The following is a 25,016-nucleotide window of genomic DNA, read 5'->3' on the forward strand; positions in this document are numbered from 1 at the left end:
CCCCTGGGTAGGAAATGTATTTCACTTGGACAGATGACAGACCTTACTATAACGTTTCCTAGTAGGGCTGCACAGATGGACAAAAATAACTTCTCTAGAAAACCACTTAATTAAGAGAGTGACCTAATTGCACCACCATCAAACTTCAGGCACTTCCAGCAACCTCCCTGGCAACCCTAGAAAATTCTTTAGTTGTCCTAAGAGACTTATTTAATTTACTGGTAGGTTTATTTTCTTTTAAGCATTGGAAACCTGGCCCTTGTCCCTCGTTGCTGAGATGTTTGTGTTCCACTGGCTGCTTTTGACAGTCACTAATCACAGGCTGGTTGAACCCAGCAGGGCAGAGGCACCTGCAGCAGTCACCGAGTGGCACATGGAGGAGTGAAGTCTGCAGCTAGCTGGGGGGAAATGACTGCACAGGCAGCAGTTGCTCTGTGCCAGGGTCTCACTGTGCTTTGCTCTCAAAGAGGGGGTTGGATTTCTTGGGGTTTCATATCAAGCTCAGCCCCTGCAAAGGCAGCACAGCAGCTGCTCGTGAGCAGTTGCAGGTCAATCAGGAAAAGGTGGGCAGAACTTTGAGGCTTTGAGCAACCTGTTCTAGTGGGAGGGGTCCCTGGGGGTTGGGACAGGATTATCTTTGAGGTCCCTTCCAACCTAAACCCTTCTATGAGCAGGAGGGATTGTTGGCAATGGTACAGCTGAGGTTGAGAAGGTTGGTTTGGGGGAGGAGGAAAGTGGATTCCACTAGGTTAGCTGGGATACAAGAAGGTGGAAGGAGGGAGTTGCCCACATCTCAGTCTTGGCCAAAGTCTGCTGCTCCCAGTTTGTGCAGAGCCTCCAGCACACCTTCAGCTCTGGTCTCCATGGAAAACTCTCTGTCTTTTCTTTAGTGTGCCTTCACTGCACAGCTTCCCAGCTCTGATGGAGGAGGATCTCTGCAGCCCTCTGATTGCCTAAGCAGAAATTCAGCACAAGTGATTCCACTTTCCTCTCTTCTTGAAGTTACTTAACCCACCCAATCTCACATCTTTAGGGCTCACTGCTAGTGTAGCTGCAACCTTATTCTCTTGTCACGGCAGTGGAAATCCTCCCCTGTCCTGAAAGCTCATGTGAGGAAGCAGGGAGGTGAGAGAATCAGCACCTTCCTCTTCTATTTGCTCAAGCCTTTGCCTTTTCCATTTGCACTACCACTTCTTGTTTCACTTTCTCCTTCCTGCTGCAGCTCCTTTGCACCGTTGGAATGGGCTGCCCAGGGAGGTGGTGGAGTTGCTGTGCCTGGAGGTGTTGAAGCAAAGCCTGGCTGGGGCACTTAGTGCCATGGTCTGGTTGATTGTTGAGGGCTGGGTGCTAGGTTGGGCTGGCTGAGCTTGGAGGTCTCTTCCAACCTGAGTGATTCTATGAAGGTGAAAGGATTCCCAGCTTTCTTTTGGCTTATTGGGATCTACTTGTTCTTCTCTTTTCAAGAAAGCACTGGGATGGGCAAAATAGGACCTAAGGCCTATCTCTTGTTCCTGGCAGTGGTGAATGTGGTTGCAGAGATGCAGTGGTGAATGTGGTTGCAGAGAGGCAGTAGTCAATGTGGTTGCAGAGAGGCAGTAGTCAATGTGGTTGCAGAGATGCAGTGGTGAATGTGGTTGCAGAGATACAGTAGTGAATGTGGTTGCAGAGAGGCAGTAGTCAATGTGGTTGCAGAGATGCAGTGGTGAATGTGGTTGCAGAGATGCAGGGGTGAATGTGGGTGCAGAGATGCAGTGGTGAATGTGGTTGCAGAGAGGCAGTAGTGAATGTGGTTGCAGAGATGCAGGGGTGAATGTGGGTGCAGAGATGCAGGGGTGAATGTGGGTGCAGAGATGCAGGGGTGAATGTGGGTGCAGAGATGCAGTGGTGAATGTGGTTGCAGAGATGCAGGGGTGAATGTGGTTGCAGAGATGCAGGGGTGAATGTGGGTGCAGAGATGCAGTGGTGAATGTGGTTGCAGAGAGGCAGTAGTGAATGTGGTTGCAGAGATGCAGGGGTGAATGTGGGTGCAGAGATGCAGTGGTGAATGTGGGTGCAGAGATGCAGGGGTGAATGTGGGTGCAGAGAGGCAGTGGTGAATGTGGGTGCAGAGAGGCAGTGGTGAATGTGGGTGCAGAGAGGCAGTGGTGAATGTGGGTGCAGAGAGGCAGTGGTGAATGTGGGTGCAGAGAGGCAGTGGTGAATGTGGGTGCAGAGAGGCAGTGGTGAATGTGGGTGCAGAGAGGCAGTGGTGAATGTGGGTGCAGAGATGCAGGGGTGAATGTGCTTGCAGAGAGGCAGTGGTGAATGTGGGTGCAGAGAGGCAGTGGTGAATGTGGGTGCAGAGAGGCAGTGGTGAATGTGGGTGCAGAGAGGCAGTGGTGAATGTGGGTGCAGAGAGGCAGTGGTGAATGTGGGTGCAGAGATGCAGGGGTGAATGTGCTTGCAGAGATGCAGGGGTGAATGTGGGTGCAGAGAGGCAGTGGTGAATGTGGGTGCAGAGAGGCAGTGGTGAATGTGGGTGCAGAGATGCAGGGGTGAATGTGGGTGCAGAGAGGCAGTGGTGAATGTGGGTGCAGAGAGGCAGTGGTGAATGTGGGTGCAGAGAGGCAGTGGTGAATGTGGGTGCAGAGATGCAGGGGTGAATGTGCTTGCAGAGATGCAGGGGTGAATGTGGGTGCAGAGAGGCAGTGGTGAATGTGGGTGCAGAGAGGCAGTGGTGAATGTGGGTGCAGAGAGGCAGTGGTGAATGTGGGTGCAGAGATGCAGAAGTGCTGAGAGCTGGGGACATGTGGCAGGTACCGGTGCTGCTTTTTGCCCTGGCACAGCCCTATGGACTGACTAGAAGAGATCCTGCTCTCCAAACCTCTGCTGTTTGCAAAACAAAAATAGCCTGAATAATGGTGGTGCTCTTCTGTGGAATCCTGCTGTGCCTTAGGAAAAAAAAAAAAACAATTCATCCTGCAGAAAAAGAGAAGGAAAACAGAGCACAGGAATTGTCTGCACACAAACATAACTAAACAGAGCAAGCCAGGGCTTGGGGCTTAGCTGAACATAGGGCTTGTGGTTCCTCCAGTGAAGGTCTGAGCACCAGCTTGATGCTTTGCAATTCTGCTTTAACACATTTACAGACAGGACTGAGAAGCTGGACTCTGATTGGGGTTTTTTTGAAGGCAGTGGAAGAACTTGAATGTGGGAGACAATGCAGACATTGAGCATTAGGCTTAGCACTGGCTGGGCACAAAATGCTGCACCTTCCTGCAGAGGTTAGTGGCTCTAACTGGGTTTGTCTGCTTGGCTCTGCTGCCCTTCTTGGAGGGCAGGCAGGTACAAAGTACATGGTACAACCCTACTTGACTTGCATGAGTGTAAAGAATCATGATGCACATCAGAAAAGGCACTGGGAGAAGAGCTCATGAAGCTTGCCATGAATCATCCACATCCAAGATAAGCATCTAAATTAATGGCCTTTAACATTGGCTGCAGAAGCATAGCTTTTTATCTCCAAAGTCCTCAGATGGCCAAAAAAGGCCAATTTTTGTGATGCATCTCCAGGGAGAAAGCATCAGCCATAAATCTCACAGATCTGCCCTTGCTTAGAGTTTTCCTAGGAAAAGGCTGGTGTTGGCTCTGGGGGTTTTGTGTCAGTTCGAGGTCAAAAGTCACTCTTTGGAATGCCAATGTGGTTTGGATGCACCAGCAGCCACAGAGCAACTAGAGGCAAGTGTACTGGTGGCTTTTCTAGCTGTGTCTGCTCCAAGTGATGAAAATTCAACCCAAAAATTCATCACAGTGACTTCTGGGAGCTCATAGAAAGGTGTGGAAAGAGCTGGTTCACTGACTGCTGGGGCATGTGTGCCTCTGGCTCACAAGAGAAGGACCACAGTGATGATGACATTCAACGAGGCCAAGTGTAAGGTCCTGCACCTGGGTGGTGCAATCCCAAGCACAACTCCAGGCTGGGTGGGGAATGGCTGAGAGCAGCCCTGAGGAACAGGACCTGGGGGTCTGGGCTGATGAAAAGCAACCACAGGAGCCTGCAGTGGGAGTGCAGCCCAGACACAACCCTGTGCTGGGCTGCAGCAAGAGCAGTGTGGGCAGCAAGGCAAGGGAAGGGATTCTGCCCCTTGGCTCTGCTCTCTTCAGACTCCACCTGGAGTCCTGGGTGCAGTTCTGGAGCCTCCAGCACAAGCAGGACATGGAAGTGTTGGAGCCAGTCCAGAGGAGGCCACCAAGATGCTGAGAGGGCTGCAGCAGCTCTGCTGTGAGGACAGGCTGAGAGAGTTGGGGCTGTGCAGCCTGGAGAAGAGAAGGCTTGGAGGGGACCTTGGAGTGGCCTTGCAGGATCTGAAGGGGGCTGCAGAAGGGCTGGGGAGTGACTACTGACAAGGTCTTGTAATGCCAGGATGAGGAGGAATGGGTTTGAACTGGCAGAGGGGAGATTTAAACTGTATATTAGGAAGAAGCTCTTTCCAGTGAGGGTGGTGAGACACTGGCACAGGTTGCTCAGGGAGGTTGTAGCTGCTCCCTCCCTGGAGGTGTTCAAGGCCAGGTTGCCAGGTTGGATGAGGCTTTGAGCAACCTGTTCTAGTGGAAGGTATGGCAGGGGATTGGGACTGGCTGAGCTTTGAGGTCCCTTCCAACCTAAACCATTCTATGATTAGAGGAATGGACTCCTCTCCTGTAAGGACAAGTTGAGAGAGTTGAGGTTCAGTTTGGAGAAGAGAAGGCTCTGAGAAAACTTTATTGTGGCCTTCCGATATCTTAAGGAGTCTACAAGAAAGATGCTGAGGGACCTTTCAGGGTGTCAGGTAGTGATAGGGAATGGATCAAGCTAGAGGATGGGAGATTTAGATTGAACATTAGGAAGAAGTTCTTCATTATAAGGGTGATGAGAGACTGGCACAGGTTGCCAAGGGAGGTGGTGGAAGCCTCATCCTTGGATGTTCTTAAGACCAGGCTGGAGGGGGCTTTGAACAACCTGATGTAGTAGAAAGTGTCCCTGCCCATAGTAGGGGGGAGTGGAGCTGGGTGATCCCTGAGGTCACTTCCAACCCTGCCAATTCTGTGATTGGAAGCAGCACAAAGTGGGGTTGAAGGCATTGCTTGGTGTCAGGGGTTAGAGCAATGGGTAGGGAGCTCCAGTCTTTACCAGATGGTAACTGCAGCATTCCTTCAACTCTCTGCTTCTTGGCACTTGGACATTTACTGGAAGAGAGTAAAAAAGGCCTTAACTGCAACATGAGCACATCTCAGTTTTGTGAGAGCTCTGCTGAGTCTTATTTGTCACTCTCCACAAGAGAAGTTTCCTTTTCCAGAAGTAGTACTTTTATCTTCCAAGCAGCCTGCAGATGGATGGAAACAGCTCTGCTGTCCTTGGATTGCAAATGCTGCTGCCAAAACTTGGAGCCAGTGTGGTTGTAAAGCTGTGACTTGAAGTGCTGCTGTGCTAAGCTGAGCTCAATGCTGAGGAATCATGTTATGGCATGCTCTTGGCTGGTACCCTCAGTTTGAGCCAGGTGGCTTTCTCTAGAAGTGGCTGACCAAGGACTAAAGCCTGGGCTGGAGGCTCAGCTCCAGCACCACATCTCAGCACCAGTGATCACCAGGGAGAGAATCTTGTGTGTGATTTTTACATGACCTTTCTGTGGTCTTTAAGGTCCCTCCCAACCCAAACCAGAAGAGCTTGCACACTAACGTCCTTAGCTGCTCCCCTTTGCCTTCCTGACCCAGAGGACAGGGCTATCTGCACGTAACCTAGGTCTTCTTGTCATCAGCAATCCATCTTCTCCTGGAGAGCAGCTGAAGGCAGAGCCAGTTCACATGAGCAGGACATCCTGGGAAACAGAGACCATTCCCACCAGCAAGGGACTGAGGCAGCCTCAGCTAGAGGTGCTGCTGCCGCCCGCTCTCCCCAGACACAGCTAAGCACGTTTGCCTCCTTGGCTCCTTTACAGAGAGGAATTATCTGTGAGTTTCTTCCCAGGACATTGAGAGGAGAGCACTGCAGAGTGGTTGTCAGGACAGAAGGGCCATGAGAAAGTCTTTTCTGTATGACTAAACTCAGTTGTAGAGCATTTTATACACCTAGAGAGAGGTCAAAGCAAGAAGCTTGCTATGGTAAGCCCCCATGTTGAGGATTCCAGCTCCTAATGAACAGGTCCACACAAAAGTAAGGCTCTAATTTCCCTAACAAAAACCTGAGCATGGTTTGTCCTTTGCAGACCTTTACTGACTGACTTTTGAGGGGGTTTTTGCAGGAAGGGTAGGTTTCCACTCTCATCTGGCTTGAGACTAGCAAGGCTCAGTTTTAAGTGATGATCCTTTGCTCAGCCTTGCTTCTCATCAAATGGTTCCTGAAGCTTACACAGCTCAGTGAAAAAACAAAGAATCACAGAATTGTCAGGGTTGGAAGTGACCTCGAAGGTCATCCAGTTCAAACCTCCACCCTGTCATGGGCAGGGACACCTCACACTAAATCAGGTGGCTCAGAGCCTCATCCAGCCTGGCCTTAAACACCTCCAGGGATGAGGCTTCCACCACCTCCCTGGGCAACCCCTTCCAGGGTCACCATCATGGTGAAGAACTTCTTCCTAACATCCAGTGTGAATCTACCCACTTCTATCTTTATTCCATTCCCCCCAGGCCTATCATTACCTGACAGCCTAAAAAGTCCCTCTCCAGCTTTCTTGTAGCCCTCTTAAGATACTGGAAGGCCACAATAAGGTTTCTCCAGAGCCTTCTCTTCTCCAGACTGAGTAACCCCAACTCTCTCAAAGGAAATATTTCTGCTTGGCCTTTTGCACTCAGCAGACTACCTGAAGGGAGGCTGTAGCCAGGTGGGGTTGGGCTCTGCTGCCAGGCACCCAGCAACAGAACAAGGGGACACAGTCTGAAGTTGTGCCAGGGGAGGTCTAGGCTGGATGTTAGGAGGAAGTTGTTGTCAGAGAGAGTGATTGGCATTGGAATGGGCTGCCCAGGGAGGTGGTGGAGTCAATGTGCCTGGAGGTGTTGAAGCCAAGGCTGGCTGGGGCACTTAGTGCCATGGTCTGGTTGGTTGTTGAGGGCTGGGTGCTAGGTTGGATTGGCTGAGCTTGGAGCTCTCTTCCAACCTGCTTGATTCTATGATTCAACCTAGCTAAGGTACTCCACAGACACCATCCCAGCATCTCAGGCATGTTCATTCCCTTCTATTCCCACAGTCTCCATCTCATCTGCCAGGCTTTTCTCCCTTTCCCAAACGAAAAAGAAGGCTATCTCATGGCTTCTTACCATGGCTGTGCAAATCAGTTTTGGAAGTTAGTGTTAGAAATTCAGCTCTTGTTCATTCTGAGATACTTTATCTTGCCTGCTATCATAAAAGAGCATAAAACTGAATGCCTCTGGCATGAAACACCTCTCTTTTATCCAGAAGGTGCTCAGAACCTTTGGCACTAGAGGGAATTAAGAGCTGTGATGCAGGACTATTGGTTGACAGAGTTGTTGCTTCATGCTTTGTTGTGCAGTTATTTCCCTCCTGTCACTTCTTTTTGTTTGAAGTTGTTCTGATGTGGTTGTGTTGACTCCACTCATCTGGCTGCAAAAGAGGAAGAGAAAGAGGAATGATGTTGAATTGATTTGAGGCTCCAGCTCTAGAGCTAGTTGCTCACTCCTTGCTGGTGTTCTTCCTTCCCACCCTGGCAGATCTTGCAGAGGAGCATGTCTTGGACTGGAAGCTGCATCGATGTTGTGCCTGTGTTGGTCAGGAGGGGTGGTGGGTACCAAATCAGGCTGCTGTGGGCAGGAGGTGGTCTGAACTGGCACAGAGGTGGGCACTGGTATGCAGGCAGGCAACAGTCCTGCTCTGCAAGCTTGTTGGGCAACACTTAGCAGCAGCTGGGCAGATGGGAGGGACGCCAGCAGGGAGCAGGAAAGCAGAAAGAGCTTGAGGCTTGTCTGAAAGAGGAAGAGTGATGGATTACAGTCTAAAAAGCAATTAAATGGCTGAAGCCATCTGATAGCAAACCTAAGAGGGTTAATTCACTTCAGCCAGAGATGTGCAGTGGGATTTAGAAATGCTCAGGCAAGGGAGGGGAAGAGGCAACAATCAGACATTATTAGCACCAGGAAGAGAGAAGAATTATTGGAAGTGAGGCTTCAGGTTAGAGCTGGAAATAAGAGTACTAAATTACTCTCAAATGAACTTTATTCTTTTAAACATTGGGAGAACTTCCTGATAGAGAGAGGTCCCAAGTGGGTTTGGTTTCCAGGAATTGGATCAACACATGTAAATATGCAAATTGTGTGTCCCTGCCTGAAGCTGATGTCTAAACTTTGCATGCTCAGGTTTGACAGGAGAAATCCATTTTCCCTGGGATGCTCCTTGTTTCTGCTCCCTGGGAGGTAGGAACAATGAAAGGAGAACAGAGACTCTTGAGGTTTTGCTCAGAACTGAAAGGCTTCTGCTTCTCCCAGGAGCCAGCAGCTGCTTCTCAGCATAGCTGATAAGAGCAGCAGGTTATATAATCGAAGGGTTTGCTTCACAGCTTGGGGAAGGTGTTTTGGGGGCTGATCCAGAAGCTTCTGGTCAGCCTGGAGCAGGCTGGGACCACACCAAACAGAAGGTACTAAAGGTGAGGGACTTTATTCAAAGGTTTGTAGTGATGGGATGAGGGGCAGTGGCTTCAAGAGGGGAGAGGGGACATTTAGACTGGAGACTAGGAAGAAATTCTTGTCTGAGTACTGTGTTCAGTTCTGGGCCCCCCAGTTTAGGAGGGACATTGAGATGCTTGAGCGTGTCCAGAGAAGGACAACGAGGCTGGGGAGAGGCCTTGAGCACAGCCCTACGAGGAGAGGCTGAGGGAGCTGGGATTGGTTAGCCTGGAGAAGAGGAGGCTCAGGGGAGACCTTATTGCTGTCTACAACTGCCTGAGGGGTGGTTGTGGCCAGGAGGAGGTTGCTCTCTTCTCTCAGGTGGCCAGCACCAGAACGAGAGGACACAGCCTCAGGCTGCGCCAGGGGAAATTTAGGCTGGAGGTGAGGAGAAAGTTCTTCACTGAGAGAGTCATTGGACACTGGAATGGGCTGCCCGGGGAGGTGGTGGAGTCGCCCTCCCTGGAGCTGTTCAAGGCAGGACTGGACGTGGCACTTGGTGCCATGGTCTGGCCTTGAGCTCTATGCTAAAGGGTTGGACTGGGTAAAGGTTGGTTGAGTCCTTGAGCAGCTAGGACTAGTGGGAGGTTTCCCTGCCCAGGGCAGGGGTGTTAGAACTGGATGATCTTTAAGGTCCCTTCCAAGCCAAAGCATTCTGTGGTTCTGTATGGGAGGTTTTGGGGCAGTGGATAACAACTGGATGAGAGCAAAAGCAGCCCAGCAAAGCAGTCTGTGCCACACAGCTCATCTCTCCGACTGAGCAGCTGACAGGCAGTAAGAGGACACAACTATTAAAGCCCAAACTTCTACTGCTACCTAAAGCTTCTCAGTGCTATCTTCTGTGATCTGTCCTAGATGCAGAAGCAGCAAAATGAGGTAGATGGACACCACTCAGAGCATCTTTTCACACATCTCTGGCATATGAGGTCCTCTTATCTCAATCTCAGATTTGAGCAAAGAGCTTTCTCATTCACCAGGGGGTTTTCACTTGACATTAAAAAAGGGGTGGGGGGCTGGAAAGAAAGGAAAAAACCAACCCAAAAGCACAGGAACTTTCTGCTCTTGTTTGCCCTGGTGATCTGAAGCAAATCCCTTTGCATATCTGCTGATCTGTGCTCACCGCTCCGCTGCCGGATGTCTCGCTTCTCCTTCACGTGGGTTCTCATCATTCAACTTCATATCCTGCCCCTTGCATTAGCTGTGAGACAAAGCAAATTGTTCATCTGTTGCTACTTTGCCATTAAATTGGTTCTTTTGTCTTCTTTTCAGTTAGGTTGCTGTTAGACAAGTGGCTTCTTCCCAGCGGTTACCGCTGTGGGCAGAGCTGCCAGGCACACCAGGCTACCAGCTTGGCCTCCTAGTTCATGTGTAGAGGGTAAAGAAGGAGTTTCCTCCTGAGTAACAGCTTGAAAACATAGCATCATGGAAGGCTTTGAGTAAGAAGGGGCTTTTGAAGGTCATCTTGCCCAACTCCTAACTGTATCCTTGTGTCCCATGTGTCTTTCTAGGGTACAGCTGTGAATAAGAACAGATGGCAGCAGGGCTGTTTGCAAAGGCCTGCAGTGAGAGGACAAGGGGCAGTGGTTTGAAATGAGGGGAGACATAGATTGGATGTTAGGAACAAGTTCTGCACCATGAGGGTGGTGGAACACTACAACAGGTTGCTCAGGGAGGTAGCTGAGGCCCCGTCCCTGGAGCTATCCAAGGTCAGGCTCAACAGGGCTATGGGCAGCCTGCTCTAGTGGAGGATGTCCCTACTGAGTGCAGGGGGTTGGACTGGGTGAGCTTTGGAGGTCCCTTCAAACCCAAACCACTCTGTGATTCTGTGAGTACAGGAGCAACCCTGATAAAATCATGGAATCCTAGCTTCACCCAGGTTGGAAGAGAGCTCCAAGCTCAGCCAGCCCAACCTAGCACCCAGCCCTCAACAACCAACCAGACCATGGCACTAAGTGCCCCAGCCAGGCTTTGCTTCAACACCTCCAGGCACAGCAACTCCACCACCTCCCTGGGCAGCCCATTCCAATGCCAATCACTCTCTCTGACAACAACTTCCTAACAACATCCAGCCTAGACCTGCCCTGGCACAACTTGAGACTCTGTCTCCTTCTTCTGTTGCTGGCTGCCTGGCAGCAGAGCCCAACCCCACCTGGCTACAGCCTCCCTTCAGGTAGTTGTAGACAGCAATGAGCTCTGCCCTGAGCCTCCTCTGCTGCAGGCTGCACACCCCCAGCTCCCTCAGCCTCTCCTCACAGGGCTCTGCTCCAGGCCCCTCCCCAGCCTTGCTGCCCTTCTCTCAACACCTTCCAGCACCTCAACATCTCTCTTGAACTGAGGAGCCCAGAACTGGACACAGCACTCCAGGTGTGGCCTGAGCAGTGCTGAGCACAGGGGCACAAGAACCTCCCTTGTCCTGCTGCCCACACTGCTCCTGAGCCAGCCCAGGATGCCATTGGCTCTGCTGCCCACCTGGGCACTGCTGCCTCATCTTCAGCTCCTCTCTCCCAGCACCCTCAGCTCCCTCTCTGCCTGCCTGCTCTCAGCCACTCTGGCCCCAGACTTCAGTGCTACTTTGAGTTGTTGTGGCCAAAGTGCAGAACCCTGCACTTGGCCTTGTTAAATCTCATCCCATTGGCCTCTGCCCACCCATCCAGCCTGGCAAGGTCCCTCTGCAGGGCTCTCCTACCCTCCAACAGCTCCACACCTGCTCCTAGCTTGACATCATCACAATATCCCCAAGGTTGGAAGAGACCTCATAGATCATCAAGTCCAATCATCTGCAAACCTAATGATTATGGGCTCTATCCCCTGGTCAGAATCATCAGTAAAGATATCAAACAGGGAGTGGGCCCAGCTGGGAGGTTGGCAGAAGCTGGTAAATGAAGTAATGGCAAGATTAAGGCCAGGGTGGGTGTGTGCATGTGTGTGATCAGCAAAGATTCGTGGTACAGATTTTAGCTGACCTGGCATTTCTTCTTCATTAAGACAAACCCAAAACAAAACAACCCCAAAATGCCCATTTTGGGGAAATCAGGCTGTAGGATCTGAGGTCTGTGGTACTTGACTTGAATAGAACAGAGCCTGTTACAGATCATTATCCTCAACAATCTCCCAGCAGCATCTCTCCAACAATGCACAAGATAAACACAGGCTTCATTAATTGTGAGTGGGCTCTATTATCAGTGAAAAGATTCCCAAACAAACTTAAATTCACCTTTCACTTCAGAGTTCAAATAGTTTCTAGGTCATACAAGTCCTGAAATGATTTTGATGGCAAAAATTCCAATTCCAATAGCCAAAGGGATCCTACAGGAAGGCTGCAGAGGGACTTTTCACAGGGATGTCTGGAGACAGGGCAAGGGGGAATGGTTTGAAGATAAGGGAGAGTAGGGTTAGACTGGAGTTTAGTCTTGCAGCTGGGTCAGGCCAGTCCCAGGCACAAACACAAGCTGGGTGCAGAGTGGGTTGAGAGAAGCTCTGGAAATGGAGGCTTGGGTACACTGGCTGCTGAGCAGCTCCCCATGAGCCAGCAGTGCTAGGCTGCAGCCAGAGGAGTGTGGCCAGCAGGGTAAGAGAGAGGATTCTGCCCCTTGACTCTTGTGAGACCCCACCTCAAATACTGCCTCCTGGTGTCCCCAGCATAAGGAGGACACAGAGCTGCTGGAGTGAGTCCAGAGGAGGCCACAAAGATGATCCAAGGGCTGGAGCACCTCTGCTGTGAGGACAGGCTGAGGGAGCTGGAGGTGCTCAGCCTGGAGAAGAGAAGACTCTGGGGGAACCTTAGAGCTGCCTTCCAGTACCCAAAGAGATTCTCCAGAAGGCTGCAGAGCGACTTTTCATCAGGATGTCTAGAGACAGGACAAGGGGGAATGGTTTGAAGGTGAAGGAGAACAGGATTAGAATGGAGCTTAGGGAGATGATCTTCAGTAGGAGGGTGAGACTCTGGGATGGGCTGCCCAGGGAGGTTGGGGATTCCTCCTCCCTGGAGCCACGTTGGATGAGGTCTTGAGCAACCAGCTCTAGTTGAGAGGTGTCCCTGCCCATGGTGGGGAGGTTGAAATAGATGATCTCTGAGGTCCCTTCCAAACTAAGGCATTCTATGAAAGTCACATATTTCACAGAATCACCCAGGCTGGAAGAGAGCTCCAAGCTCAGCCAGGCCAAGCTAGCACCCAGCCCTGGCCAACCACCAGACCATGGCACTAAGTGCCTCATCTGAGGACAGCAACTCCACCACCTCCCTGGGCAGCCCATTCCAATGCCAATCACTCTCTCTGACAACAACTTCCTCCTAACATCCAGCCTAGACCTGCCCTGCCACAACTTGAGACTCTGTCTCCTTCTTCTGTTGCTGCTTGCCTGGCAGCAGAGCCCAACCCCACCTGGCTACAGCCTCCCTTCAGGGAGTTGTAGGCAGCAATGAGCTCTGCCCTGAGCCTCCTCTGCTGCAGGCTGCACACCCCCAGCTCCCTCAGCCTCTCCTCACAGGGCTGTGCTCCAGGCCCCTCCCCAGCCTTGCTGCCCTTCTCCAAACACCTTCCAGCACCTCAACATCTCTCTTGAATGGAGGAGCCCAGAACTGGACACAGCACTCCAGGTGTGGCCTGAGCAGTGCTGAGCACAGGGGCAGAAGAACCTCCCTTGTCCTGCTGCCCACACTGCTCCTGAGCCAGCCCAGGATGCCATTGGCTCTGCTGCCCACCTGGGCACTGCTGCCTCCTCTTCAGCTCCTCTCTCCCAGCACCCCCAGCTCCCTCTCTGCCTGGCTGCTCTCAGTCACTCTGGCCCCAGCCTGTAGCACTGCTTGGGGTTGCTGTGGCCACAGTGTAGAACCCACGAACTTCACTCCCTCCCCTTCCACCAGCAGAAAGCCAACTCATGTCCACTCTTTCTGTCTGTTGGGATTACTCCTCCAAAAGAAGATTAGAACAGTTTCCCTGTGAGAAATGCTTTGTGTACTGTTGACTTTCCAGGGATACATTTGGGCTTTTTCCTATCTTCCAGCACAGAATAAGGAACCCTCCTAGTTTACATAAAGAGAAAATTCTACTCTCAACACAAAAATAAACATCAGTGAATTCATATCCTCCTCTGCTGGTGTGGGAGGGGGAAAATGTCATAGCAAAAGCCCCAACAGACTGTTTTTATTTGTGTGTCAGGGTGGGGGGTTTTTACCCTCAAAAATGAGGTAAGAAGCCATAAAGTGAGTGCAAACATCTGAGCCAAACCAAGGGATTGAGTTCCATCCTGTTGTCAGTTTGAAAGTAAATGCTGGCCTGGAGCACAGAGGATGAAGCCTGAAGTCAGGACTAACCTGCATTGAGCCTCACACTCAGTGCTACTCTAAGGAGTAATAAATGCACCTCAGGTCTGTCCCACTCTGGTGAAAAATGTTGGAGTGGAGGAGTACTTTGGACAGGTTTGCCTCTAACAGAGATTTTGTGGGATGGTTTTGGTCGGAGGAGACCTTTAAGAGCATCGATTCCAGTCATTAGCTCAGTACTGCCAGGCCACTGCTAAACCATGTCCCTCAGCACCACATCTGCACAGCTTTTAAATGCCTCCAGGGATGGAGACTCCTCCACTGTGCTGGGCAGCCTGATCCAGGCCTTGACAACCCTTTTTGAGGAAGAAACTGTTCCTTGTGTCCATGTAAAACCTCCTCTGGTGCAACCTGGAGCTATTTCTTTTTGTCCTATCACTTGTTCCTTGGGCTAGAAGAGACCAACCCTCAGTTCCATCCAACTTCCTTTCACACAGTCATAGAATCATAGAATCAAACAGGTTGGAAGAGACCTCCAAGCTCATCCAGTCCAACCTAGCACACAGCCCTATCCAGTCAACCAGACCATGGCACTAAGTGTCCCAGCCAGCCTTGGCTTCAACACCTCCAGGCACAGTGACTCCACCACCTCCCTGGGCAGCCCATTCCAATGCCAATCACTCTCTCTGCCAACAACTCCCTCCTAACATCCAGCCTAGACCTGCCCTGGCACAACTTGAGACTGTGTCCCCTTGTTCTGTTGCTGCTTGCCTGGCAGAAGAGACATATGGAGCAAGTCTCCTCTTAGTCTCCTTTTTTCCAGGCCAAGCAGCCCCAGTTCCATCACCTGCTCCTCAGAAGACTTTCTCCAGACCCTTTACTGGCTTCACTGACCCATTCCAGCACCTCTATGTCCTCCTCATAGTGAAGGCCCCAAAACTGTTCCCAGTGTTTGAGAAGAGACCTCACCAGTGCCAAGTACAGGTCCTGCCTGGTGTGCCAGGTTCTTGGCCACCTGGGCACACACTGTCTCATCTTCTGCCAGCTGTTGAGCAGCACCCCAAGGTCTGATATCACCAAGTAGTTTCCATCCACTCTTCCCCAGCCTGGAGCATTGCTGGGGGTGGTTGTAAGACCTGGAGAGAGTTAATATAATTTCTGAGTGACTGCTCAACAAAGCCTCCAGAAATGGGAAAACTTTCTGCTGTGTTGCCTGAAAAGAGGTCAACCCCAAAGGGACACTGAACGTGGCTCAGTCCTTGCCTGGTGTGTCTGCAGTGAGACTTGTGACATAAGACATGGCTTAAAGCAAGCCACATCTCCCCCATCTACTCAAGCCCTCATTTGATAAGAGAACAAAACAGGAAGAGGAAGCAGCAGTTGGCTCTATCAGGACAGATCTTCTGATAAAGTGCCTGTCCTCTTTATGACAGGTTGGAACTCTCCCACCCCCCCAGGGAAACCCTAGCTTCTCAGAGCAGCAGGCCAAAAGCCTCTGTGATTTCTTTAGCTTTTCTCTTTTCCAAGGTGGTCAAGCATGAAATGAAGTTGAGATGCTCAGCTGCAAGGCAGCAGGGATCCCTGCCTGCACTAGGGTTGAACTACAGAGGAGTAGATTTAGATTGGATGTCAGCAGCCAACTCTTGACCATGAGGGTAGCAGAACACTGCAACAGGCTGCCCAGGGAGGTGGTCAGGGCCACATCCCTGGAGATATTCAAGGTGAGGCTTGACAGGGCTCTGAGCAACCTGATCTGGTTGAGGATGTCCCTGCTGACTGCAGAGGGGTTGGATGAGCTTTGGAGGTCCCTTCCATCATGCACCATTCTAGGACAGCAAGACCTAGAGATGTTCAGCAACCTGGTTTAGTTGAGGATGTCCCTGCTGACTGCAGAGGGGTTGGATGAGCTTTGGAGGTCTCTTCCAGCACACACCATTCTAGGACAGCAAGACCTAGAGATGTTCAGCAACCTGATCTAGATGAGGATGTCCCTGCTGACTGCAGAGGGGTTGGATGAGCTTTGGAGGTCCCTTCCAGCATGCACCATTCTATGACAGCAAGACCTAGAGATGTTCAACAACCTGATCTGGTTGAGGATGTCCCTGCTGACTGCAGAGGGGTTGGATGAGCTTTGGAGGTCCCTTCCAGCACACACCATTCTAGGACAGCAAGACCTAGAGATGTTCAGCAACCTGATCTGGTTGAGGATGTCCCTGCTGACTGAAGAGGGGTTGGATGAGCTTTGGAGGTCCCTTCCAGCACACACCATTCTAGGACAGCAAGACCTAGAGATGTTCAGCAGCTGGTAAAGCCAATCCTGTAATTGCCAGAGAGAGGCAAGCCACAATCCTTGTCTTTGATGATCTTAACAGTCTCTTCCAAGCAAAATGATTCTGTGAGCTGACATGGAGATTACTCAGCCTTTTCATGTAAAACTCACAGAGAAACAACCTATTTTTGGAAGTCCCAGGAGAGGAAAGAAACAGCCACATGTTCAAAGGATGTTGGTGTCATCCTGAAATCCATTCTTTTCAATTTCTTCTTCAGTGTGGAAGCAGTTGCCAAAGCTGAAGAGCTTTTTCCTTCAGGCTGTAAACTATGTAGGTGTTTAGAATTCCCTGGAACTCCAGCAGTAAAGGGAGAAGAAGTCCACTGGGCTGGATTGAGATGACATTTAATGGAGGGTTCCACATCATGGAGTCTGGTGTCTGAGTGGAGCTGTGAGCCACCATCAAGGTGGCTGTGAACATCTGCCACAGCAGTCAGCTCCCTAAAGTGCTCTGAAACTCCTGAGCAAAGAGTCTGCAGGAAGATGCTTGCTTTGGCCCCTCAGCAGCTGGGGTGTGCTTTATTAAAGCAGCTCAATCACAGAATTAACCAGGTTGGAAGAGACCTCTGGGATTATTGAGTCCAACCTAGCACCTAACCCTTCTGATTAACTAACTCATGGCACTAAGTGCCTCAGCCAGCCTCCATCTTCAATGTGTACCCCAGTCCTGCTCCTACTTATCATGTCTGAACCCCATCAAATACCATATATCTTCTTGGCTTTGTTGTATCAGACCTGTAGTTCAACTTCTTCATAGGAAGCCAGTGAAGAAATCCTTCCCACGGTGAAATTCTGACTCTTCTGCCAGCACATCTGGAGCAGCAGACTCCTCCAGCCTCAGTAGGAACTCACAAGTAGAAATCTTCCTTTTCTTGAGAGCAAAAGGCAGTAGAGATAAGAAAGAGCAGCAAAGAAAAAGGAGAAGAAATTACAAAACTGAGTAACAAAAAGCAGAAGGAATAGCAAAAAAAACCCCAAAGCCTGTGGCCCCAAAAAAGCAGAAGGAGTGGCAGAACCAAGTACCACCAACATCTGCAATGGGTTTGCCACTGTTGGATGTTTTTGGGCTTCCATCCTTGTGGGATAAAGGCCTGGGCAACCTGTCTTGGTGTGGCTTGAGCAAAAGATTGAACTAGACTCCTAGAATCATAGAATGCTTTAGGTTGGAAGGGACATTTAAAGGTCACAGAATCATGGAATCAAGCAGGTTGGAAGAGAGCTCCAGGCTCAGCCAGCCCAACCTAGCACCCAGCCCTGCCCAACCAACCAGACCATGGCACTAAGTGCCCCAGCCAGGCTTGGCTTCAACACCTCCAGGCATGGTGACTCCACCACCTCCCTGGGCAGCCCATTCCAATGCCAATCACTCTCTCTGACAACAACTTCCTCCTAACATCCAGCCTAGACCTTCCCTGGCACAGCTTGAGACTCTGTCCCCTTCTTCTGTTGCTGCTTGCCTGGCAGAAGAGACCAACCCCACCTGGCTACAACCTCCTTTCATGTAGTTATAGCCAGCAATGAGCTCTGCCCTGAGCCTCCTCTGCTGCAGGCTGCACACCCCCAGCTCCCTCAGCCTCTCCTCACAGGGCTGTGCTCCAGGCCCCTCCCCAGCCTTGCTGCCCTTCTCTGGACACATTCCAGTATCTCAACATCTCTCTTGAATTGAGGGGACCTCCTGAGGTCCCCTCCAACCTGAATTATTCCATGGAGTATCATTTGACTGTTCTATGCTGCCAAGTGGCTCTTGGGTGAGGATCAGGGTTTTATTTGACACTAAACCATTTATTGGAAAGCTTTGAGGTGTCTCCATGTGGAATTAATGCTCTCCCAGCTGACACAGACCTGGGATCTACTTTCACTTAATGAGGAGGATTTGGGACACCCAAGAGCCTGGATGTCACTGCCCAATCATCTGCAGGTTTATAAATGCTATTACCCAGTGTTGTGCCAGAAGACACAGAAGCAGCCTACAAGAAGGCCACGAGAAGCCTACAAGCTGGGGAACCTTTGTAAGCACCAAGCACCAATCCCTTCCTTTCAGAGAGAGCTGGAGGGTTGACCATAGCAGTGACATTAGGGTCCCAGGGGCTTTTGTGGGAGCTAGGGCTGGAAGAAACCACTCTCACCACATACTTTCCCACCATGGAATTCCACCCATGCCAACCTAGGGGAGCAAATCCTGGAGCTAGGAATGTTTCCCTCCTGCAGTGAGCACTCCTAAATAACAGTGGGGGGTGTCTTGCTGAGCAGCAAATGGGCCGTGGACAGGAGCAGCCTTGCACACATGGCCATGGATAGGCAGGGAGAGGACCCTTCACTTGACCTCCACACCACAGAGCTGCCATGGGAGAAGGGGGATGTGCTGAGGTGTGTCCCAGAAAGCAGTGTTTGGCTGGTTAGTCTTTTTGGGTGTGTGTGCCTGCCACTTTAGAAGTGAATACTGAGGAAGTGTAATTAAGTACTGTTATTTCCCATGGTAAGCTAAAGCTTACTAATCAGAGTGCCTGCCAGAGGTCACTTGGGATCAGATGAAAGAAACTCACCTTCCCAAGGAAGGTCTGGCAGAGAGCTTTGCTCCTGCTGGTCTCCTATACAGGGCTGCAGGGCTGAGGATGCCGTGGGGACATGCCACACACAGCTCTGCTGACCACATCAGCTGTACCTTTGAGAACCTCAGTTCTGCACAAGACAGCATGCTGCCACCACTTCCAGGGCAGCACAGGGGCAAAGTCAGCCCTTGAGGGCAGGAAAAGGCCTTCTGTGATGCATGTGTTGGTTCTAGAAGTCAGGATTTTCAGTAGCTGTCCTTCCACCAGGTGAAAGGATCTGCCTCCACCAGTGCCAAGCATAGCAGAGGTTTTACTGGGGCACCTTCCTGTCCCATTTGCATGTTCATGATGCTCTCAATCTACCACTGATTCCCACATGCAAGTTTCATCATTTTGTATCCCATCTGGGTGGACCATGCAGCCAGCCTGGCCTTACCCAGCTAGAGAGCATGCAGGCCTATGGAAGGTCCAAAACTAGCAATCAAAACAGAGCTGGGCAGGAAAACATGGCTCAAAATCTGACCAGGCAGAGACCTGACCACACAGCACCACATAAAAGCTGTGGTGATCACAGGTTCCCACTGTGTCAGAGTTTGGAAGGGACCTTTGAGGATCACCTGGTCCAACCCCCTTGCTAAAGCAGGGTCATCCATGGCAGGTTGCCCAGGATCACAATGTCCAGGAGAGTTTGGAATCCCTCCAGAGAAGGAGACTCCACAACCTCTCTGGGCAGGCTGCTTCAGGGAACTGGCACCCTCACAGGAAAGAGGCTTTTGTTTCTGCTCAGATGGAACATCCTGGATTCCAGTTTGTCCCTTGTCCTGTTGTTGGGCACCACAGAAAAGAGTCTGGTCCCATCTTGCTGTTCCCTGCCCTTCAGACATTGATCAGCATTGACCAGATCCCCTCTCAAGCTGCTCTTCTCCAGGCTGAGCAGCCCCAGGGCTCTCAGCCTTTCCTCTTCAGAGATGCTCCAGGCCCCTCAGCATCTTCATGACCTTCACTAGACTCTCTCCAGTATTTCCCTGTTTCTCTTGAACTGGGGAGCCCAGAAGTGGATTCAGTGCTCCAGCTGTAGCCTCACTAGGGCTGAGTAGAGGGGAAGGAGGACCTGCCTTGTCCTGCTGGCAATGCAGGCACCCTTAGATCAGGAGCACGCTTACACCTGTCTCTGTTTACACCTGTCTCTGTTTACACCTGCTCACTGCAAAGCAGCTGGATAAGGTTTTATTAGGGGATGCCAGCAGCAGATGGCTCCCAAGAACTAGGGGTGCAGATGAGAGCAGAAGTTCTTCATGACAGGTCTCAGATGCTGCAGTAGGTGCAACTTGGAGCCACTCCCACCACGGACCAAAGCCGCCGCTAAAGGGCGGTGGGGAGCGGAGCACCCCCATCTTCGGGACGGAGTCTCCCAGCAAGGAGCAGCATCCCCCGGAGGAAGCGGGGCGGGGGCGGCCGGGGGCCCTGCGGGGCTGGGGCCGGCGGGGCGGGGCCGGGAGGGGCGCGTCTCGTTTTAAGGGCTCCGAAGGGGCGGCTCGGGCAGGGCTGCGGTCTGGCTCGGCTACGGTAAGTTTTGGCTGGGGTCGTCTCCTGTGGGGGTGTGGGAGTGCCGGCTCGGCTATCCTGGGCTCTGCTATCCCCGGCTCCGTCTCCGGGCAGCGGCAGGATGCTGAGTCGGGCAGCGGTTTGCAGCCGGGTCCGCACCCGCGGAGCTGGGTTACGCTGCGCTGACGAGCCGCGCGGTTCACTCTCTGCTTGTCCTTGCTGTCGTTCTTCGTTCTGCTCCTCTTTCTAAGCGCAAAGCCTGCTCCTCCTGCAGAAGGGAATTTGTTCTGAGGGGTTTTGAGGCAGTTTCTACTCTTTCCCCAGCAAACTCTTAAGCATCCCCGCGTCGGGGCTCGGGAGTGGTTCTAGGACCAGTGGTGCTTTACCTCCGAGCTCAAAACAAACATTAGCATCTTCAGCCGTGTGCTTCCCGATTGTGTAATTAAACATAGCCTAATTTACTTAGGACCAGCTGCGAATCAGCCGCGCTGCGTGAGAGCGGGAGAGCAACACCGCAGTCAGCGCTCCTTTGTCAGGGGCTTGCTTGTGTCGGGATGCAATCACCACACGCTCCAACTCATGCACAGTCCTGACGAGCTGAAGCCACCGGCACAGAATAAACAGCTCGCTGAACCTCGACTCCACCATCGTAGAGGTCTTTCTCAAGCCAAACAATTCTGTCGTATAGATTGGGCGTTGGGAGGCGGTTCTCTGCGGTGGGGGTGGTGAGCAGGTTGCCTGGTGGGGTGGGGCATTCTTGGAGATGTTCGGGACTGGGCTTGATGGGGCTCTGACCAGCCTGGTCTGGTTGGAAATCAGAGAATGTCAGGGGCTGGAAGGGGCCTCAAAAGATCATCTGGTCCAGCCCCCTTACCAGAGCAGGATCACCTGGACCAGACAGCACTGGAATGCACTCAGATGGTTCTTGAATATCTCCAGAGAGGGAGACTCCACAACCCCCCTGGGCAGCCACTTCCAGGGCTCTGTCACCCTCACAGGGAAAAAATTCTTCCTCAGGTCCACATGGAACCTCCTATGCCTCAACTCCCACCCCCTGCCCCTTGTCCAGACGGCAGGGCAACCAGAGCAGATGACCTCTGGAGGTCGCTTCCAAGCCAAACCACACCGCGAATACAAAGAGTGGCAGAAGTGTTAACTGTCTTTGTGATGCTAACCTTCTCTCAAGCCTCATCTAGGAAATGCTGTTCTGTGGCGGGGGAATTGATCTTTACATCTGTACTTCTAGGTGTGGGGCTCTCTTTTACGTCCACAGTCCACTTCAGTACTGAAGTCATCAGTTTTCCTTTCAGTTAGCACTTTAAATTCTGCCTAGAAATACGATAGGTTACAGGCTGTAGCTGTCTTCCTGACAAATCCCTCACACGGTTGTTCACTCTCTGCTGATGCCTTCAGAGAACAGCAGCTGGAAGGCTGAAATGCCCCCAAAGGAGGAAAAGGGTTTTTAGGATGCAGGTCAGTGCCACGTAAGCAGTGTGCACAGGCACACAGATTAAATAAGGAAGTTTATCTAATGGGCTGAAATGTTTATCCTCTAACCATCCAGACCTGCCTCTTCCTATGAGAGATTGGGCCAGGTGATCCTTGAGGTCCCTTCCAACCTGGGATTATGTAATTCCCTTGGTTCTCTCTTGGATGGGACAGCTAACTGGGCAGAAGAGAGGAGAAGCCTACAGTGGCAGAAGGTCACAATTCCTTCTGCAGACACAGAAAATGCAGATGAGAACCTGACCCAAAATGGCTGGGAGGCACAGATTCTGCTTGTGCTGCCTGGTTCCCCCAGTGCTGCTCTCGCAGAATAGAACCAATCAGGTTGGAAGAGAGCTCCAAGCTCAGCCAGTCCAACCTAGCACCCAGCCCTAGCCAGTCAACCAGACCATGGCACTAAGTGCCCCAGACAGGCTTTGCTTCAACACCTCCAGGCACAGTGACTCACTGGGCAGCCCATTCCAATGCCAATCACTCTCTCTGCCAACAGCTTCCTCCTAGCATCCAGCCTAGAGCTCCCCTGCCACAACTTGAGACTGTGTCCCCTTGTTCTGTTGCTGCTTGCCTGGAGGAAGAGCCCAACCCCAGATGGCTGCAGCCTCCTTTCAGGTAGTTGTAGCCAGCAATGAGCTCTGCCTTAAGCCTCCTCTTCTGCAGGCTGTACACCTCCAGCTCCCTCAGCCTCTCTGGGAGAAGAAACTAACCCCCACTTGGCTACAATTTCCCCTTCCCCATCTGCAGCCCTGTCTGTTCTCTGAGTGCTGCATCACATCACAGCTTCTGGGGAAACCTCTCTGTTTATGCTCTGGGTTGGCTATGCATCCCAGCTTGTCCCATTTTCTGCTCCTTCCTCATGCCAGCCATTGCTGCCTGGGGTGCTCAGAAGAGACCATCTTGGCTGTGTTGGGTTTAATGTCCGAGCTAACAGCTATCTGTGATGCTGAGGGAAGGTCAGAGAGCAGTTCAGGAGCTGGCTGAGGCCCTGATCTTGATCTGTTCATGCAGTGCACAGCACAATAGGGTTTGCTCGCCAGGTCTGCTTGCTCAGCACTCAGATAAGAGTAACCCTAGGAAGAGCTTCAGCACCTCTTAGATAATCTTGACAGGAAAAAAAAAGCACAAGCAATGAGCTGTTCTGAGTACTGCACTACCTGCTCCTCCCAAACAACTGGCTCATCGGATCAGTGTTGCCATCAGCTTCCTTTTAGCCTTTTGTTGGGCTGCTGTCTTTTCATAACTCGAACCTTAAGGCTGAAGTGAAGCCCTCAGGTGGGATGCAGGCTGCATCTCACCATCACCCAGGGCTTGGTGTCCTCTTGCAGCTCCACCAGGGCAGCAGCTCCATGCTGCTGGCTGGTCCTTGCAGAGGAGAAATGCCTGGAGCCATGAAAAGATCACAGGAGTGATGTCTGGTGGAGCTCAGACCCACTCTGGGTTTCCCATTGTGTGGATCTGAGAAGCCCCCAGACTCATCCAAGCTGGGTCTGAGCTCTGAATGTTGCCAATACCAGAACGAGGCTGCAGAGAGGCAGCATTATGAACACAGCATGAGGGAGCTTGGGGCTCCTTAGCTTGGAGGAGTCTGAGAGGTGACCTCATCAGTGGTTATCAATATGTGCAGGGTGAGTGCCAGCAGGCTGGAGCCAGGCTCTGCTGGGTGATGCCTGATGCCAGGACAAGGGGCAATGGTGGAAGCTGAGGCATAGGAAGTTTCATTTAAACATGAGGAGGATTTTTTTCCCTGTGAGGGTGACAGAGCACTGGAACAGGCTGCCGAGGGGGCTGTGGAGTTTTGAATATCTCCTCTCTGGAGATAATCAAAACCTGCCTGGACGTGTTCCTGTGTGATCTGGTCCAGGTGATCTTGCTCTGCAGGGGGGTTGGACTGGATGCGCTTTCCAGGTCCCTTCCAGCCCCTGACATTCTGTGATTTGGGGCTGGGGGGAGGACATGGCTGTGAACTCACTACCTGTCTGATTAGCAGCTTGTTGTAATGAGCGTCACTGCATGAGCTGCATTTATGCTAGCTGGGATGAAGTGTAGGTAATGCTGTGCAACACTCTGGTGTCTGACAGCTGTGCTGAGTCTTGGCTGCCTCTTCTGGCCGAAGACCTCTACACAGTCCCAGGGCTGGTTGCTCAGGCACCTCGGCACGTCCAGAAATAGCCCGGGGTGGGGGAAATCCTCTTGCCTCAGAGTCTGCCGCTTCTCCTGTCTGTGCTGCCTCGCTTTAAGGTACTCGGCTGGAAGCCTTGAGCATCCCAGTGAGGTTTTGAATTTCCACTAAATCCTGGAGACAGACAGAAATTCCACTTTAATGCTGCCAGCCTACTTTGATGGATGAAAATACATACAACTTAGCATCAGCTTTGGGCACACACATGGGGCAGGTTCTCCTGGCTGTTGCTTTCATGCTTGTTTTTCCTTCAGTCCTGGTGTTTCAGCCTGTGTGCACCCTGCAGCTCTCACCACAGGTTTTCATGGTCTCACTGCAAGTCAAATTCTGTGTTTACAGCATTAGAAATGGAAAGTGAATGAGGGAAAAACGTGTACGTGTGTGCTGTTTCTCCTGCTTTAGTTTGTCACAACCCAAATTAAGAGTTTTGTGTATCCCTGCACTGAAATGAGCACTGAAAGGAAATGATAAACCTTCATGAAAGACTGAGTAGATCCAGAAAGCCCTTCCTGGCTGTCGGGTCTGACCACTGTGGAGAGTCCCAGCCCTGCTCACATAAAGCAAACCCAAGGGGAAAACTCTTACCTTGATGGCAGAGATCTGGTCTCTCCGGAGCAAGAGGTTTGTTTTCCTTGACGTGGACCTCCCTGCAGCTCCCCTGCCGTGCCGGGGAACCTGCAGCCCTGCGGCAGCATCCTCTGCGCTGTTCATCAGCTGCTCCAGGCAGTATCTTTTCCAAAGCTGTTAATTACCCCAGTTTGGTAACAAAGAAGGTTTAGAGCACAGTGCAGAGGAGAACAAAGGCGGGTTGTGGAGTCTCCCCCTCTGGAGATATTCAAAACCCATCTGGACACATTCCTCTGCGATTTGCTCTAGGTGATGCTGCTCTGGCAGGGGAGTTGGACTGGATGAGCTTCCCAGGTCCCTTCCAGCCCCTGACAGTCCGTGATTCTGTGACCATGGCTCTGTGCAGATCCCCATCCCTCTGAAGAGTCCTCTCCTGTCTGAGAGCTGTGACAA

The 25,016-nt window shown here is 51.6% G+C and overlaps 1 protein-coding gene across 3 annotated transcripts in view; it reads left to right on the forward strand.

Moving 5' to 3' along the window:
* CYSLTR1 (cysteinyl leukotriene receptor 1) overlaps positions 1 to 25,016 on the forward strand; it is a 47,429-nt gene that overhangs the window by 20,986 nt on the left and 1,427 nt on the right. Inside the window, exon 1 of one of the 3 annotated variants that reach the window (XM_064158866.1) lies at positions 20,787 to 20,969. The exons of the other annotated variants lie outside the window; for them this stretch is intronic. The gene's annotated coding sequence lies outside the window, so the exon portion shown is untranslated. Of the gene's footprint in view, positions 1 to 20,786; positions 20,970 to 25,016 lie in introns of those variants that run through there. 3 annotated transcript variants of the gene reach the window in all.

Source organism: Pogoniulus pusillus, chromosome 19 (genome assembly GCF_015220805.1).
Source record: "Pogoniulus pusillus isolate bPogPus1 chromosome 19, bPogPus1.pri, whole genome shotgun sequence".
NCBI lineage: Eukaryota > Metazoa > Chordata > Aves > Piciformes > Lybiidae > Pogoniulus > Pogoniulus pusillus.